At 40.9% G+C, this 19,838-nt stretch overlaps 1 protein-coding gene across 5 annotated transcripts in view; it reads right to left on the minus strand.

The window, feature by feature from the left end:
- ZZZ3 (zinc finger ZZ-type containing 3) overlaps positions 1–16,850 on the minus strand; it is a 56,231-nt gene extending 39,381 nt beyond the window's left edge. For 3 of the 5 annotated variants that reach the window (XM_059854056.1, XM_059854052.1, XM_059854055.1), the window contains exon 1: positions 16,719–16,850. The gene's annotated coding sequence lies outside the window, so the exon portion shown is untranslated. Of the gene's footprint in view, positions 1–3,992; positions 4,015–16,267; positions 16,347–16,718 lie in introns of those variants that run through there. The other 2 variants (XM_059854054.1, XM_059854053.1) reach the window with 2 other exon arrangements.
- Positions 16,851–19,838: the final 2,988 nt, after the last annotated feature.

The raw sequence follows: 19,838 nt of genomic DNA on the forward strand, positions 1-19,838 counted from the left end.
CTCCCTCTGACCATCTCCAAACCTTAAGGATGGCGAGACAAATTCCAACTCATATATGCACTGACTAGACTGCTCTCAAACCATGTATAGCAGGTGGCTATTGGGCTCAAATCCCCCTTAAAAAGGGGGCTAGAGTTTTTGTGAAAGCTGCAAGCTCTCCACAGCTCTGAGATGTTTACTCTCAGCTAAATTTAGAGGAGTTGCTAAGTTGGCCTAAGGACTCAAATATTACTTAGTGACAACAATAAACAAATAGAGGGACACCTAAACAGTTGATCTAAATCACACTCACAACAGTTGATCTAAATGCTGAAAATATATTCTGGACAGACTGGGGGCAGAGAGGGCATGCAGAGTTATCCCAAAAACCATGAAGCAAAAAAAAAAAAAAAAAAAGCAGTATGTCACAGCTGTGCTGTGGCCATGCTGTGTCTTCTCACCCGGTGCATTTTCATGCTTCCAGAATTCCTTGGCACACCAGCTGATCCTGCGTGTATAATCATAGCACCAGTCACCACCAGCACACAGATGAGTTCTCACATGCAAGGGGCTAGGCAAAGTAATGGACAAGCTCAGAAGCCAAGTATGCTTCAAACTTGAATTTAAACACAGTAGCAGTCTGCTACCATAGAATCACAGAATCATTTAGGCTGGAAAAGACCCTTAAGATCATTGTGTCCAATTGTAAATGACTTTCCTTATGGCACTTTTTAATTGGCAGTTATTTTTAAGAACCCCAGCTCTTTTAAGTGCTCATGTGGCTCTATTACAACTGACTTTGACATATTAATAAAATTGTATTATACCAAGTCATTTGTCTGGTGAACAGCCAGAGAAACATCTATTTTCTAAAGAAACTGTCTGAGGTGCTACAGATGTTGACATGTTTCAGCACTGTACTCTATGCTAGCACCTCAATATCGTGGCAGTTCTCAAAATTGTGATCTGCAGTAAAAAGATCCATCCCTCCTTCTGCCTTCCTTACAGGATGTTGTTTCTTTTCATTGCCTCATGCTGCAGTTTGGTCTAATACACTGCACAACTGCTACAGCCATATTTAGCCATCCGTGACAGCTTTGCATTGCAGCCTTTCAAAGCAGCTCTGAGCACATTCCTGCTCTGTGAGCTGGATGTCAGCATCATCTACACCAAGAATGTGCCTTTCCCCACAGAAGTACTTGAAGGCAGACAGAAACTTTCTCCCAATGCTTGGGCATCCTGACAAAACTGCAGATATCAGGACCTGAAAATGTTTATTTTTAGATGCTGTCTTAATTCTGCTTTGTGACTGACACTGAACTTGTTAAGCAGAGAGGTTTCAATACACCTCTGTAGCCTGACGTTCTCACTGTATGCTCAGGCTGTATTTATGTTTTCTGAGTAAGAAGACTGTTATGCATATTTCAGTCTACTTGGCTTGGGAGTTTCCACTGGCAAGTACTGAAGGTGTTTTAAGTGCATTAGGAACTGTGGTTTTTAAAGCTCTTAAAGGGGCAGGGAGCAGTTGCTTTCTGTTTTGCTGCTGTCCTGTCTTCAGGCACAGGAAACAAACCAATATGCAATATGAACACTATCACATACCCTTCCTTTTAATCACAGCACATCTACTGCTAATAGAGGCCTTTATTTAAAAAAGCACTGACTTTGTAAGACTGCTCCCAGTTCAACTAGTACGTTACCTTTTTCTAGCTGCTACTGTTCATATCCACCTACCTCCAGATAGGACAGTTAGCACAATTTCCTTGATTTAACAGTACCTTGGTAGCCCAATTTACTTTTCTAGTCTAATATATATAATTCAAATAGAACTATGACCACATCACATGTAATTCTGTTTTACTTGATTGCCATTCTGCTTTCCTCTCTTGCTGTGCTCAGAAGGTCTTCACAGGCCAGCACATTCACTGATAAACAATATGCTGCTTTTTATTTCCCACAATTTCTGTGTTCTGTCTGGTCTATGCTTACAGTACCAACTGGAAATACAAAGGAAGTCCTGTCTAGCCTACATTTACATTTAAAATTTCAGCCTTTTAGTTACTCTTTTCTCAGTATGAACATTTTTTTCATTTGAATACTTTGGCATTAAATTTAATTAATTGCCAATGTAATTGCCCTGTAAGAATGCAGAGAGTTGCTTGTTCTTTTCCTACAGGTTTTTGCTTTTCCTGTGACCACTGACCAAGAACCTTTAGACTTGCTCCACTTTCATTTTTTATCTAGATGCAGGCTTACTCATAGGTTTTGCAGTTCCTACAGCCCTTGCACAGTAAAAATTCAGAATAGTCTGATTCACACTTTCTTGATCTTTCAAAGTCACAAATTTATTCACTTGAAAGACTAAGCCAGGGGAATACAACTTTTCATACAGCACCACTACTCATCAGCTGTTTCTTCTCCAGGTATCTTATTAACGTGCTAAATATACATATTTGATAGATTTTAAATCTATTTCAAAGCATTTCTAAGGCTTTACACCGTTACTCTAAACCTACCATTAACCTGTCAACACACTGCTGAAATACAACTACAGTTTACCCTACACATGCTTTTCTTTTGGCTTCCTTTATTCAACTTTGTGATACGAGGAATACACAGATATTCTGCTTTGAATTTATTGTTCTTCAGGGTTTTGTTTTGCAACACTCAAGTTTATGATTTCCTGCAACTACATGAGACAATTTACTTTCAAAACTATGCTCACTGTTCAAGTATAAAATGAAAGATTGGCTATGAAGCGAAAAATTTATTCTGATTCTATTACCCTGTCCCAGCAGCTGAATACTTTATCAAGGACTTTGTAAAGATCTCTCTTGATATTGAGATGTTGCACTACATTTACAGAGCAAAAGGGACGTACTTATTACTGCCTAAGCACATGAGCATATCTGTCACCTATGCACAGAGACACTTGATTCCCCTTGCATGTTAATTGACTATTCACTTTCAAAACTTCTCCCTCATTAAATTTAAATGCAAATCAATTATGCTCAACATTATTAAACTTCAAGCCTCTTTTCTCACACAGAGCAAAGCCAATGTCTCTGCAGTCAGTACTTTGTCTCCAACAGCCGTGATAAGCAGATGGTTAGCAAGAGCTGCTGTGTATAATACCATTATAGCTTCCAAATATTTTTAGCACAGAGTCCTCCTAAGTCATATGTGATATCTATCTATTTTCTAAACTTCAGAGAATTTCTTTTCCATGAATTTTCCTTGTCTTCCCTTGAGCTCCCATAAATTTTTAGCATTCAGGCTATCCCACTGATGTTTTTGTAAAAAGAGAATTCTGTATTTTCATTTTTACAAATGGGTATAAAGACCTGGCAAAAAAAGAAAAGGCAGGGTTAGATACCCAATGCAACTCTCACAGCAACTTCATTTTAACTCTTTCTCCATTCTGCCTTCAATTGGCTTTTTTCTGTTTTGCTTTGTCTTTTTTTATTGGCAGAATAAATTTTTTGTGTTTTACTCAGAGCTTCCCTTCTAATTCAGTTTTTCTGTCTTTGTCTTAGAAACACTCTCTCAGGGATGAAAAAAAAAACCTTGTGGTATTATTAATGATGGAAAGCTACTACATGCATAAAGCATGCCTCTGCAACTGTAATGTCACAGATGCTGCAAATACATACACTCAGCTCTAGTAACAAAAGTGCAAGTTTGCAGTTTTATCTACCCTAATAAAACACATGAAACTTCAAGGCTTTAAACAGCATCTTGCTATTCTCATTTTAGTTTTCTGAAACTGAAGTAATTTTCCACAGATTTGACTTTCCTCTTTTGTCTCAAGACAATAGGGTTTATGACTATGGTAGTATTTAATGGACTTTATACTTCATCAGTTATTAGTTCAATAATTCAGGGCAAACTCTGACTACATTTTAGTAGAATAGCAATTAGAACATTTAACCTTTTATATAAAAATACATGTCTGGTTATGGTATCTAAAATTCTTGATAGTATCTATTTCCATAAATAAAAAAGACACTCACTCATTTTACCATTCCTTGCAATTATCCTGTAACATCAGGTTAAAGGACTGAAGAAACATCAAAAGGCTATTCAAATTCCAGGTTCAGCCACTAGAGAATTTCTTGAAGCACAAGAAAAAAGGAAAAAAAAAGAGATACCTTCAGCACATTTTATCACAGATTCTGGAATCAGGAAGAAGCTGCCAGAAGGTGGGTCAGGGAGTGTGAATTATGTAGTTTCCACACCTATCCTGTGCAAACATGAGCAGATTGCCAGGGTTCAGACACTTCTCTAAATGGCCAACCCATCATAGCAGTAAAAAACCTCCACTTGCAGTCAAATTCTTCTTTATTGCTTTGTCTCTGAGCTGCACACCAGGATTGCTCACATACTGTATCAAATGACAACACATTTAGAAACTTCTCATTTGGAGGAATTAGATAAAGCTTAGACTAAACGGTTACATTATTTACTATGGGCTTAGATACCGACTTACACAAATACAATATAAAATGACTTCTTTCCTACTTTATCCCTCCAAAACATTCAGCTACAGAGATAGGATTACTCCAAATGTTTATGTCTTACAAGACCAAAACCAGTATGATCAGCAGCTTTCTGAATATGCCATAAAGTTTGGAATCTTTAGAGTATGCATTTGAAAATCAACGAAAGCAGTTACAAAGTTAGAAATCATAATGGTTTGCTTTTGCCCCTTTACATTTTTAGGTTAAAGCTATCAGGCAGAAGGCTTTATATACAGTTCATTTTAATAATTCATAACTTAGAATTTGCCAATAATGTCCTAAAAAAGCCTTACTGGCTCTAAGGCACAGTTTTTACAAAGTATTCTAAGGAATTTAACAGCACTATAGCAAACAAGCACTGTGCTTATTCCTTACTTAGTACCTCTGAAGAGATGACATGAAATATTAAGTAAGTATTAACTTGACAAATGTAGTTTATATACCATCCATAAAACTGCTTAACCTTTTAAAAAACAGTATAGAAAAAAAACCCCAACCCAACTGCCAGTTATCTTTGAGAACATCTAAAATTACTGTAAAAAAATACAAAATTATTTAGCTGTGAACAACTGTATTACTCACAGCACAATGCTGTAGCCATAAAAAAAGAAAAATAAATACAGTAAGAATATATCTCCTAGGCAGCCTTTGCTGTATCTTGAACACACAAAGCCCTCATAACTCGGTGATATATTATCTCTCCTAGGGAAATAAGCAATTAAACACATTCCTGCCTTGATAACAGTAGGAAAAAAACACTACATAAAACTCTCAAGCCTTTAAAAATTAAGTTTCACACTATCTGAAGACATACCTTTACTGTAGGATCTTAGAATTAATGGTTACTTTATCTGGTTTATCTCCTTGGTGGTCTGCATAAAGAAGCTATCCCAAATTTTGATTATTCTTATTGCCCTTTTCTGTATTAAGTCTAGCAGACAGATCAGTGTGGGATAATCATATTCAAAGCATGGCCTATGTATGTCATAGATTTTTACCACAGAATAGTTAATATTTTATGTCATGACCCTTTTCTATTAATACTCAACTCTATTTACTTTATTTGACAGTGAAAACTGAATTGATGTCTTTACAGAAATGTCTATCAGAAGACTTTCCTGAGCACTAATAGATGATTTTAAGTCAGGGTTGGGCTCTTTTGCATAAAGTTATTTTATTCTTATGCATTGCTTCACATTCCTAACAATGAGTTTCTATTTTAATACCCATTTGCTCAGTTTTTTGAGATTCTTCTGACTCAAGACAGCGGTGAAATAAAGAGTCACCAGATTCGTATCACCACTAGATTAGAGGACGATTTTTTTCTGCAATCACTAAAATAATATTATTGAAATATCACTATCAGTATTTATAGAAATTGAAATTACTATCTTCTACACATCTGCCTATTTTGACTTAAAATGCCCCTCCTAAATTACATGCCAGCTAAGGTGGGTGCTGCTTCCTTTCTGATTCTGCATTCATACAGTTTGGATTATCTTGCTCAATTGAGGATTTTTTTTTTTTAATTGCTCTAAGTGATAAGAAAGGAGCAACTCTGCAATGTATGTGTATTTAAACAGCCACTATGGAAATAAAAATGCAAATCCATGTGTGAGACACCAGAATCATAATTAAAAATACGTTGGTGAGTCCAGGGACCTATGTCAAAGGTTACCCATCCATCAACAAAGAAGGTTACAAAGTCAGCAAACAGCTTTTTTACAGACTGAACTCTCTTTCAGCAAATGGTTTGACTTCCAAAGTTTTTCACTGCCACTCCCAAGTGGGTAACTCTCATAAAGATCTTGTCATTTTGCACCTGAACTACTGCAATGGTCCTTTATCTGCCCCTGGTGAACTACATCCATTTAGATACTTCCCAAAAGAGCATCTCCTTCTTTATTGTTTTGTCCACTTTCCCTCCACGTTCCTATCGCAGCAATCAAACCACACCCATCAACATTCCCACTCCTTTATCAAAAGGGTGGGTTCACAGGCTGGTGGTGAGCCTTCAATCATTCTCTCTTTAATTTTGCAACAAGACTTCCCAGGTGAGGTTTAATTTACCCTTAAGTGATTTAATCTACAAAAAGAAGCAATTCCACTCCCCTGTAACTCAGGCACATCATTCCTATTTTTCCCATGCCTTTGCTTTTGTGTTCAATCCGATCTCACAGTGAGCTGATTTGGAAACCACAAGTCCTTACAAAAGAGCCATTTTTCTTCTAGTTTAGCTTCCTAGACAGGCTCACTGTAATGGTGAAATAAGCACAGGTGGCAGTGGAAAACAGGACCCACGACTTTGGTGACAGACAGTCCCTGGATCAGGTTTGCTGTAATGTGAAGCCCTTCTCTCAGGCTCTCCCTTATGCTTTGTAAGCCTAAGCAGCACGGGCCCTCCTCTTATCTTGGAATTCTAAACTTCCATGCTGAGGACAGAAGTGTTTTCTAACTGATGCACAGGACTAATTCCAGCAGGTTATTGCTTCCATCTATATAGCTATATATGCAGCTATCACCTGTATTATTCAGGAACTGTGAATGCTGGGGAAACATTCTGCATGTCTGTTTCCACACAGCAGAGGTCACATCATTGTGTTTTACTTTATTTTCGTTGTGGTTAACTGTTCACTTTAATATAAATCTGTTAAAATTCTATTGAAAACTTAACTGAAATCCAGCTGATGCAAGTCTTCACTAATAGAATCTGAGGCATAAAAGAAAGGCAACTGAGGGAAAAAACCCATGCAAACTTTCTGTATTCTTATTTGTTACTGATTCACACCCCTGGACTGTTTTTGACATTTCATCATGAAAAGTATGGTCAGTGAAGGTCAAAAAAGCAATAGTTGTCCACACTTCAACAGAAGCTAATTTCTAAGTATTAGAAAAGCAAACTTTCCTTTTAAGGCAGTTGCAGGAGTGAACCAAGCAGGGAAGCCATGCTACAACGCACACAAAGGAAGGGCACATTTAAAGGAAGAGAAGCAAACAGAACTTAAACTGGAGCTCATGCCACGTCTGCAAATCAGGCCTGCTGACAGAACAGACAGGATGAGAAGAAACGTCCACATGATTATGTGGTACAAGTCATATAACAAAGCTGCAGTGACACATGAATGCAAACTGAAAATGGTACCAAGAGTATCACACAGTAAGCTTCTCCAGAGCTCTCCTGTTCCTCACAATCTCCTGACTTTTTGGGATGGCTTCTTCAAGGGAATTTCTTTGGCCAAGTAAATACAGACATACAACAATTTAAAAAGTTTTTTAAAAGAGTAGCTGATTTAACTGCAACTAATTCAGTTATGAAATACATCCCAAAAGCAGAACACAAGGTCTGATCAGAAGAGTTACCTCTCAAATGGAAAATCAATGAGACATGAGTCACACTGGATAAAATGACAATAACTGGCCTGCTTTTACCTCCAGAACCCAAAAGAGAGGCAAAACATTCTCTCTATATTAAGAATTCTAATCAAAGGAAAAAATAACCCTTCATGTAACAGGTGAATTTCCAATAAAACCTCTGGGCTGGAATAAACCACCGATATTTTCAGATCATGAGAGACGTAAGTGAAATTCATCAATATTAAGAAGAAATTTGTTACCTGTATTGTTGGTGAAGGTTTTTTTTTTTTTTTTGACATGCAATTAGAACAACAACAGAAGACTTCCTATCAAGATCTTAACAGCAACAAATCTGATCCTGTACACTTGTATAATCCGAATGGTCCTGACAGCAAACTGTACTCCAAAAAGCAATCAATTTATTAGAACAGAGGATTCTCAAGGATTTGCAAAATTCACTTTGGTTCAACAATTCAGACCTCCAAAATATATGTCAAGAAATGTGAAAAAGACAGACTCTACTTTGAGATGGGAGAGGTGTGAGAAGCTTTATTTGCACTAGGACATCATACAAGGAGTGAATGTTTCTCCTTGTCCTTTTCAGCACTGGCTGTCAGATAGCAGATATGTGAAGAACCTTTTTCATCTGAAGTATTTTAGGAATCCTCTTAACAAAGGATCACTGAATTCCCATGATCCCGAACAACTCTCACCTGACCTCACTTAAGAGAAATTATGTAACTACACTTTATTCTGTTAGAAGCCACTTCCTCACAAGTGCATTTAAAACTACCCACGCACATGAAAAGTAATTTCACTATAGCAGCCTCTACAATAATACTGTGAATAAAGACTTTTTTCAGTCTGCCTTTTTTAGAATGCACTGAATATAGCAGAATTTCCAGAAAACTGATGCAATAAACATCATGATTCCGCTGAAAAAAACCCACTGGTTAAAAATAAAAAAAAACCCCATAAGCTATACTGGCTTCTCATTTTCCCAAGGTTAAATAAATAAAAAAACAAAACTAGAAATACTGACAAGTGAGGATTGAGACGACCTGAGAACATTTAGCTAGCTTTCTTTTCCTGAAGTCTAGCTTTTAAGGAAACCCCCGAAGAACAGTGCTAGCAGCATAGCAAGGCACAGAAATATTGTCAAATCTTTTCAAGTGACAATTAGATTAGTTACTAACAAAAGCAATACAATCATGTAGCCGTAACCAGAAAAACTTGCTGCTAGTTGTACTCTTTTAGAGACATGTACATAGAAAACACAAGTAAATTAAAAGAAGGTAATGATGGAAAACATATATTCTAATCTCAAAATTATTAATAAGATACAATTTTTGAAGTTGCCTTATTTTTTTTTTTACATTGGAAATAGGAAAATAACCCAAAGGAAAGAAACCATGGCATCTGTTGAAATGTTAACAGCTTTCTACTCCAAATCTTTACTCAGTCACCACCTATACACCACTCCAGTCAACTCTGCAGGAACTGCTGCTCCAAACTCCAGGTTAAAGCAGCCTTTTCCAGGCAGTTCTGTCTGACAATTGCATCTCAGTTCCAGCTCTTCAGGTGGAGCTTAGGGAATAGGTGCATCTGCCTCTGCCTAAGACTTAAGCCTTTGTGCCTTTACTACATGAGATACCATGATCCCTTTATAATAGGCTACAAAAAGCCTCTGTACTGCAGTGATACATAGAAGGAAAATCCCTGGAAGAATTAAAATACTTGAGAAAGGGAATAAATTCCTTTTCTGACATCAGTCTAATATGGTGAACAGTGTTTGCATTTTTCCTTTATTGATTTCCAGGTTTATATAAGTAAACACTACACCAGGATCTAAACCCAGTGCCCTATCAGTTAGCAACACTTATTTTCTCAATGGTTTAGTCACAATTTGCCATCAATTGTAACAAAGACAATGCTGACAGCCTATGCAGTGGAAGTACACATAAACTTTAATCCATATAACTGGTGAGATGGGAAAATGTACTAAAAATCTAATTAAAATTAGGCTATAATAGATTGAAAGCATCATTTTATCTAAACCCTCTACACTCTTTTTAAACCATTGAGAATGTGACATTTGTTTCCCTTTAACCCTTTCCATAATTCCAGAGCACAGACATATGTGACACAAAGCCGATCCTTCACTTGCCCTTAAACATGAGGCAGCTTAGACAAATTTCAAAAATCAGAAATGCTTGAACAAGGTCACATGGGATGTAGGCAGTTGATTTGGAATAGAAAAAATGCAAAATAAGGCATTAAACTGAATTTAGTTCAAGAAGTTCTATCAAATTGTGCAGTACTTTTTAACTCATTTGTATCAAGGTTAGCTCTTCCAGTATAATCAATTTTTAAATCATCCAAAAGAGTCCCAAAGGAGAAATAACTAGGATATGTAGTAGACAGGACACATTTCTGTTCAAGCTTATTTATACTGCTATTACACAGCAATGAGCATAAAAGAATGAAATCTACTCCTGATACATGGAACACAAACCAATTTTAAATAATGATATATTTATATAACAAACCCTTCAGGAACCTTAAGACTTTATCAGTGGTGATTAACCCCCAACACCCATCTCTCAGATGTTAACTGTAATCTTGATTTTATAGAGAGGTGAAGCTGCATGGTGTGCTCTATTTCAGAGCCTGGAATGCATCTGACTCCCCGGCTCATTAGAATTTATCTTCTGAGCTTTGCTTCTCTTCAATGAAGTCTTCTGAAAGACTTTGACTCTAGCTCAGTTTCATTCTTTTGGATCACTAAAACCACCTAAAGGCAAGTCAAAGATATTAAATCTACAATAAAAGCTCTATTAAAGTTACCTTCAATATTACATTACAGACAGCTTTAATAAACACTCCATAAAAACCTTTCAATGAATATATTTGATAGAGGTTTATTTACTAAATCTTACAACTCTTACATCATTAATTTTTTTTCTCCATGATGTTGTTCTGTTGTTTTACTCTTTTAAATCATGGCCAGCAACATTACAAAAATCTAAAAATTATGAGACATCTAATGTTAAAAAGTCATCTTACCTCCTATGGCAAGGACAGAAAACTACACTTCAACCACCTCTAAAAGGAGGTTATTTAACCTTTTCTAGAGCACTTTCAGCAACAAATATCCCATTACTTCCTTCACATATATAACCCTGTGATTATCTGTCCTGGATAGATAATCTTTCCTGAAGCTGGAAAGTTTTCCCTGACATCAAAATCTCTTTTTATGCTCCTCAGGACTATTATTTCTTTTCCCACCTAGAGAGAACAGTTTATTACATTATTCTCTGTTGCAAACTTTGTTACCACATTTGAAGCCTATTATTATGTCTCCCCATCTCAGCTAAAGACAAAACAAGTACAATTCTTTCAGTCCTTTCTTAAAGGTCATTATTGCAATTCTTCTCTAAATACTCTCAGCTGGTCCAAATCCGTTGGAAGCAGAGTAACAAGAACAGAGACACTGCATTATCTGAGGCCTTACACTGAGTACTGCAGAGCAACTTCCCTCTCACACACAACAATCCTGTTCATAAATCCCAGTGAGATCCTGGTTTTCACAGAATTGTCACGACTCCTCCGTGTTCACTTTGTGATAGAGCTGCTTATTTACAGAACTGTTGCCCAGCCAAGTATTTCTCATATTTAAATTTACTATTTCTACCCAAAGGTACTGTTTTGTGTTTCTCTTTACTGAACTGCATCTTATACAGTTCAGGTCATTGATCCAGTTTTCCAAGACTATTTCACACTAATGCTTACATTGACTCAAAGATTTGTCCTGTCCACGCAATTAGTTAATCTGCTTTGTTCTATCATCCAGGCCACAAACAAAAAAAAAAAATCAACAGGAATAAATTCAGAAAATACAACTGCAAAAGACACACCCATGCCTTCAATCTCCAATGTTCTTAGAACATTTATTTAATAAGTAATTAGGCAGCATGGCAGAAGGTCTCTGACAGTATCTATCTTTGGTGTTTCAGATTCCTTGGCTGTGGAGATAACATTCCTAACTTCAACACTACTGCACAGGCAGAGTATGTTTCAAACACAAACACACACAGGAGGCTCTGTCACTCTCCTCCCTCTTTAATTCATTTCTGTGTGGCACAGTAACCCAGTTGCATAGCTTCTCCAATTTGCAATTTGGGCTCCCTGTTTTTCCTTTCTAAACTAGAGATACTTCAATTCACACACAAAACCCCTGCACCACTAGCTCTGAAAAAATCAGCTCTCACGGACATTCACATATGCTAATAAAACTAAAACATCATCAAAAAGCATGATGTTATAATTTATGTACCAACAGGTAAACTCTCAGGAACACTCCTTTCCTCTCTGACTTTCAAATTTTTTAACTGAAGTGTTTTAAACAAAATTAGCATCATCCTTCTTAGGCAAAGAAATCAGGTACTTCTCATGACAAGATACTATTAAAATCCCACTTCTCTACTACTAACATATAATGATGAGCTTTTACTCTTCTTACTGATACTTTGTCAGCACATATGCACCCCCACAAAAAAACCAAATATTTGTGTTTAAATACTGTATTTAAATCTGAACTACTAAAAACATCTTTAAAATCTTGGACAAACAAACTGTCTATCTTGCCAACATTCATATTCCTATGTCCTGTGATGAGGCTCAAAAGACCAGAAAAACTGGAGAGCGTTAACAGCCATCTAAAACACTGTTACAAGGAGAATCAACTGTTTTCTGAAGCAACAAGAGACAAAGCAGTCAGCTGTATGCAAAGCAAAAATACTGAAATTCAGTACCAGGTAAAACTTTACCATGGGGTGAGTGATGGAGCTGCTGAAACAAGCAACACAAGGAGGAGCTCTGTCACCAGAGGGAATGATCCCAATATACTCCCGAAGGGCAGGGGATTGGACTCACTGAGCTTTATGTATGTCTGTGTTTAACTGAATTCATTAAAAGTATCAAAACACGGAAGTAGCTCTAAAGAGCAGTTATTGTAAGTTAAGCTACTAAACTTTTGGACAGAAGATACAATCAATTGCCTGTATAAAGGAAAGCAATTAAATGCAAACTGTTAACTAATACTTAAATTTTGAACACAAAACATATAAATTATCAACCTACAAACCCTAAGTAATTAGATTACAAAGCTACAATCAATAAGGGAATATTTTTAAAGGTCTTTTTGTTTGGAACACAAGTGTCCAATAAGAACACACCATTTAATGTTCAGCTCTGCACCTCTGAAGTGTCTTTTAGAGTTACTCAAACAGAAGGAAGGTTTTCAGAAAACTGCAACTACCATGATGGTTCTACAACCACAGCAGTTTTTCAACCACAAACCATATTTATGGTGTTCTTAAAACTGGAACAATATACCCTTAAGTGTCAGAGTAAAGTTTACCAGCAGCAAATTCTTATCAGCAGCAGCCTGACTAACAGCAAAGAACATTTAATTTGGAAACTAAAAAAAAAAAAACAAACAAAAAACCTCACTACAGAAGTGAGAAAGTTTCTCAGTTTCTGCAACTTCACTCACGCCTACAGATGTGGCAGAATTTTTCTTCTTCAAGGTTTTTAAGGACAAGGTCTACAAATATCTGTCTGGAATAATACAATTTGTTTTAAACCAACCTGAGAGAAAGGGAACAATAGGTCCTACAGTCCTGCATTTCTAGAACTGAGTGCAATCTATATATGGATGCAAGAGCTAAATACTTGACGAATAAATTCTCTTTTGCAAATTTGGTTCCTTATGACCAGAGAGACCTATATCATCAGTTCCCAGACAATGCAAAGACTTCGGGAAAACCAAAACAAAGCAAACCTCAATAGATTAGTCCTAGAGATCTTAAAGAGGAGCTTGGAAATGTGAAAGGTAATTTAAAAGAAGAAAAAAGCCCAAAACGAAACAACAAAAAAAGCACAACTGGAAGCAGGGCAGACTGCAAAGACTTCTGTTCCAACTTCCCCAGTACTTCTAGAAACGTTAAGAAACACATTTCTTATTTCCCTTATGGTAAAAGAGCAGAGTATAAGTCTTTGCACTTTGTATCAACCACACAACTATTACTGATTAGAAACCAACCTAAGTACCTAAAATGATCTGGAAGAACCATGGACCAAAAAACTCAACTAACCAAAAATCCCCACAAGAACTTTAAGTCTCCTGGATATACAGGGAGTGTAAAGCCTTCATTCTGTAGGAGACTAAGGACAGCATATCTCACTATGTAATCTCACTACACAAGTACGTTAGAAACACTGATAAACATCAGAGCAGTCACATGCTGTTCAGCTGTAGAACAAAAGCCCTTATTAGGACACATTCCCAAATTGTGTGAAATAAAGATCTAGCTATTTTTGCACATTAAATCCATAATAACACCGAGCCAAAGAATCCTATTTGCTATTTCTCTTTTTCCAGAAATGTTAAAAATGATGAGACAAGACACATGATTGAGCTCCATCACTAAATACCTCAATAATGAAGCTATTTAATGCAGCCTCTCACTTAGCAATTATACACTTGGAGTATGCAAGGCAAAGGAAAAATCATTTCACTTAACAGTGGTACAACTGAGAACTGCAACAACTTATGATAGACTAAACAACCAGAAACAGAAATTATGAGCAGTATTTCAATGTAAGGTCATTCACTGCTGCTCCTTACTGACACACATGGTTGCACTCCATAACACTCCTTCACAAAAAGCCTTTAAATTCAAGCCTGTAAATTCAAAGCACAGAATTTTTTTATCGAATAAACATGACAGTGCTGGGAAAAGCCTGAAACCAAAGTTGTTTAGGTTCTTAATGACTTGCTAGAAGTCAAATGACAAACTGACTTAACTGCTAAGCCCTTCTAAAGTAATGGGAAGTTTCTTCACTTGAGTGACAATTTTCACCTAATAGTTATTTTTTTGAACATTTTTTCAATATACTCTTTAAAGAGATGCATTTTTCTCCCTTACTGTTTAACACACACCATGCTTTTTTCCCTTACACTTTTTTCCACTTCTGATTAAGCAAGTATTACTACTATTAATGCAAAAGACAGTACAGTAAGATTAAAAGATACTTGAAAACAAACTACAACAGTCCCTTGTCAACTTCTTTTCTAAGAAGTTACACTTGCTTATGTAAAGAATCCCATTTTCCTAATCCCAAACCTACCAGTCCCTACTAGATGACCAATCCTTGGAGCAGCTAGTATGGGAAGCTAGTATCTAACCACAGGTTAGATATACACCCAAAAAGCATGTTCTTAAGAGGTTGCACAAGTCAGTATTTAATGTAAAATACAGGGTACTCATAGAGCTTCACTTAAAAGCCTCAGTAAACAATCACTACGTAGTGATTAGTACAGTACAATGAGAATATCAATGAAAAACATGCAAATATATGTACAACCATGGAAGAACTACTAGTTTTTTTTACTGGAAGCATATTTACAAAATAAAATTCGGAGCATCAAAGCCTCAAAAACATATTCTTTAAAAAAAATTTAGTCTCTGTTATGTGTTAGCCTAGAACCAGATTAGCAAAATACTCCAAGACTACAAAACTTGCCAACGTTACTGGATAAAAACAAGGACAGAATACAAAACACCATAAGGAAGAAGAAGAACCATATGCTCTCCCTTAAAAGAGATCAGGATTAGGAGACAAAGGGAATATTGCTGAGCTGGGACACTTGGATACTACTGGAATAATTTTTCTAAATACAAGAGAAAACGGAACTGTATGTTGCAAGTTTATGCTGAAACGGGATAGCCTCCATCGAGAGCAGACTTGGGATGTTCAAGAGCTCTCTTTCGGACCCCTGCATCCTTAACCATAAGCGCCTCCGTCCCGGCGGGGCAGGCACCGCTTGGGCTGCCCAGCAGAATCCCGGCCGAGAGCGGGGGCACAGCCCGGGCAGGGGTGCAGGGCAGGCCGAGCCAGCGGGACACCGCCGGAGCCCGCGGCTCCAGGGTGGCCGAGGAAGGGTCTGGGAGCTCCGGCTGCGAACACGGGCCGGCAGTCAGGAGCGCCGCACGGCCACGGCAGCGCGGGGAACTCGGGGACACCCGGTGCGGGGGTGGCACGGAGGGGGCGACCCACGGGGCTCTGCGGGCACCCGCGGCTGGCGGGCCCCGGGCGTGGGGGCGGAGCGGCGCGGGGGAAGCGGGGGGACGAGGAGAGCCCGAGACGGGGGAGGGAAGGGGGGGCGACCGCGGGGCAGGCACGGGGTGATGTGAGGTGAGGCGGGGCAGGGCCGGGGCGGGGGGAGGAGGCGGCGGCGCGGAGCCAGTGGCTCTCCCCGGGGCGCGCGCCCCGCCCGCTCCCGAGCGCCCGTTCCGCGGCGGGAGGGGCGGCGGGTCCCGGTCCCGCCCCCGGCCCGGTACCATTACCCAGCGCGCCCAGCGCCGCCGCCATCCCGCACCCGGCCCGCTCCCGCGGGAGCCGCGCGACCTCGCGAGACTTCCTGCCTTCCTTCCCCGCCCGCCCCTGCCCCCGCCTCCCGCGGCCCGGCCCGCGCGCGCGCACCGTGCCCGCGCGCGGCTCAGACACAACATGGCGGCCGCGGCGCCGCGCACGTGCCCCGGGGCCGCCGCGCCGGGCGCGCGCACACGTAAAGCCCGGGGGGAGGCGGGGCCGCCGCGCACGCGCAGGAGGCGCCACCGCGGGCCAGCTGATTCGAACGGGGCGCGCGAGCCGCCACCTCCTCCCCGCACGCGCTGGTCACGTGGGGGCTTCCCCCGCTCGCTCCCTCCTCCTTCTTCCCCCTCCCCGCGCGGGTTCCGAACTCGCTGCCGCCCGGGCCCCCCCACCCCTTCCCCCGGGGCCGGGCCGGGCCCTCACCTGGTGCCCGCTCCTCGGCGCGGCCGGGCCGCGCTGCCCCGCGCGCCGCTCGCTCCCTCCGTGCCGCCCGCACCAGGCGGCGGCTCCGCACAGCGCCTGCTCCCCTCAGCGCGGCGGCGGCTCCTTCCGCTTCCTTCCCCTCCCCCCCGCGCTGCGGCGGGACCCGCTCCCTGCAGCTCCCCCTGCCGGCGGAGCGCGGCGGCGGCGTGGGCCGGGAGCGCGGCGCGGCCGGGCAGGTGTCTGTGGCAGTCTGTCTGTCTGTGTGCCGGAGCGCCCTGAGGGACGGGGACAGCTCCGCCCGCGCGGGCGGCGACAGCAGGACGGCGGGCGGCTCCCGGCTCCCCGGCACAGCCGCCGGCGGCGCGGGAACGCTCCAGGGCTGCTGTGCCGGGAAGGGGACGGGGAGGGCGGCTCGGGGGCAGCGCTCAGCTGGCCGGAGGTGATCCTGCCCACACTGCCAGCTTCGTGCCCCCAAAGCGGGGCTGCTCGGTTCGCAGCTCCTCAATAATTTCCACCACGGTGACCCGACTTAGCTCAAGCTGTGCCGCAAGAACAGGCTCCGTAGGGTACTCCAGCCCTCTGGATTATCACTAAAAATGTATCGATTGTGCTTTCAAATTTCTTCCTGTACTGCTGCTCGGTTCTTAGCCCACCGGGGTGCGATCACCAAGTTACTACTACCTCCCGCCCACAGCCTGCTCAAATACATCATTTACCTGTACTCCTATAGAGACAACAAAACTACTGTCTGTCTCTGACTAATCTTGAACTTTGCATTGCTTTTTTCCTGAAACACTACAGTTAAAAAGCATTTGGAAGAGTTTTGTGTGGACAAGAAACACAGAGACTCAGATTTTCTGTTAAATGCAAATGAAATTCAAAACCTTTCTCTTAGTAATAATTAACATTTCTAGATTGCTGGAAAATCCTTAGGTAACACAGTTGTCTGTAACAGAGTTAAGTATTGCAGAATATTTTCAGTTGCTTTTAAAGGTAGCCAGTGACTGTATTCAAGTGGTAGATACTTTTGTAAAAAAAGCACATTTAATAAAATCCTAATTATCCAAATTGCAAGTCTAGTCATACAGACATTCCTTCTGCAGAGTCTGCAGAAAAACCTCAGCAGCTTTTCCACCCTCCCAAGCAGTTCTCACTTTTCCCTACATCTTGCTGACTTGGAAGTCTTCTGTGATCAAATTCAAACCAACAGAAATCCCAGAAGAGAGAGAGAGAGGGAAATTTTCTCTCAGTTCTGTGCCGCTCTCGCAGTCCTGTTGTGCGTGTGCCCGAGCAGGAGCGGTGTTCTCATTACTGCGGGAGCACCTGTGTGCACTAAAGCGCTCTGACTTGCAACCCATTTAGAAATATGCTCACTTAGCTGAACAGCTGCAATGGCTGAGGATATTGCATTGCAGGCAAGCCTTAGTGCTTTCACAGGAGAACTGAGGGTTCTGCTCAGCTGCTTCTGAGCAAAATCGATTGGGGGTTTTGATGGTGGGGTTTTTTTGAGATTCCCATGGCACTGCAAAGACGCAGTTGAGCAACAGACCTGACCGACTCCAGGGGCTGCTGACACGGGAGGCAGCACTTCCCCCATCCCTGCCCCACAGTCTTTCCCACTGCCCACTCTGCTGCTCATCTACACACACGGTAAACCAGCTGGATTTCTAAAACCACCAAGAAGCTGTTCCTGTTTCTGGTGTGCTCGTTTTCATCTAGAAATTAAACTGCATTGGCTCACCACAGGGCTGATGAGAGCCAGCATGTGAGATGGGGGGAGGAGTGCTGCCAGTAGAGGTGAGGAACCAGGCAATCCTCCTTTGGCAGCAGTAACTTTTTGGCAATAGGATTAAACCAGTCCGACTATATTGTAACCACACCCTACACCAGGATTTGCCTTCAATTCACAATTAAATATTAGGTTCTGCCATCTTGCCTAAGAAGCAGTGATGCCTAGTGATGGAAGGTTAACAAAGACCTGTTAACCTGTTAATGGTGTGATGTTTGAGGTCATGGTTCCTGCTAATGAAAGGGATACTCGTGAGGCTCTTGCCCCACCTCTGCACCCTCCCTGATTTTCCCTGGATTTAACCCAGCCATTGTGTACCTACTGTGTAGTTTGGCTCTGTTAACCTTCCAGAGGAAAATTAACAACATGCAAAGAACAGAAAGCAGCCCATGTGTAGTAATCCCTAAGATCAGGTTCACTAACACCTCCACCCAAAAGAATTTACATTAAAACCTGGAGAAACCGGCTTTGTTTGAAGCTGCCTGAGGCTCTACATCTACTCGGATGTCCCCACAGTTCAAAATCTTTTTCACCCACTCGTGCAGCCCCTTCCCTACAGTATCGGATAGCAACTCTGAAATAATTCCTAAGTGTAAAGGAATACACTCCTGCCTAGCAGCACCGTACTGCTTTCTTCAACAAGTTTTCACTTCCAGCTGATGTCCCTTGTTCCTCATATACTCAACCCAAACTATGTCACATCTCTAGTTCTTGTGCCTACAGGTTCCTCTGTGCTACAGCATCTATCTTCTACCAGTAACTGGTAGCTGTATTTATTATGGGCAGCCTTACATATTACCCATTTATAAGGCAATAACAAATTCTCAGGCTTCATCAATGTCGGTAGTGGGGAAAAAAAAAAAACCCAAACAACAAAACCCATACCACAACAAAACCACCCCCTATTCTGATCAGGGGATAATGGTGTTAATGACAACTTTTCATCAAGTTACAATGGGACAAGCTTAAAATTAGTAGCTCAGAGCCCTCCCAAAGCAGCATTTTCTGCAAAAGCAGAAGCTTTATATCCCTCCATGTTTGTGGGATGCCTCAGCTCATGTTTGTGCATGAAGAATTGCCAACATTACAAGTTCCAGCTTTGATGAAGCTGTGACACAGATCCTGCTTTCAGCAGCAACATCACTGTTCCCACCCATCTCAATCCATGAAATTGCTTAATTGCTTCTCCTATTATTAGAGCAAATAATATGTGATTTTTTTTTCCTGACAAAAGATTAATGAAACTCACTTGTTGGAACTCAGCACAACTGAGAAGCTGAGCCTAAGGACATCTAGGTTAGTTCCGACAGCTGCTCTGCTCTCTTTCCACC

This window comes from Haemorhous mexicanus, chromosome 9 (assembly GCF_027477595.1).
Source record: "Haemorhous mexicanus isolate bHaeMex1 chromosome 9, bHaeMex1.pri, whole genome shotgun sequence".
Lineage (NCBI taxonomy): Eukaryota > Metazoa > Chordata > Aves > Passeriformes > Fringillidae > Haemorhous > Haemorhous mexicanus.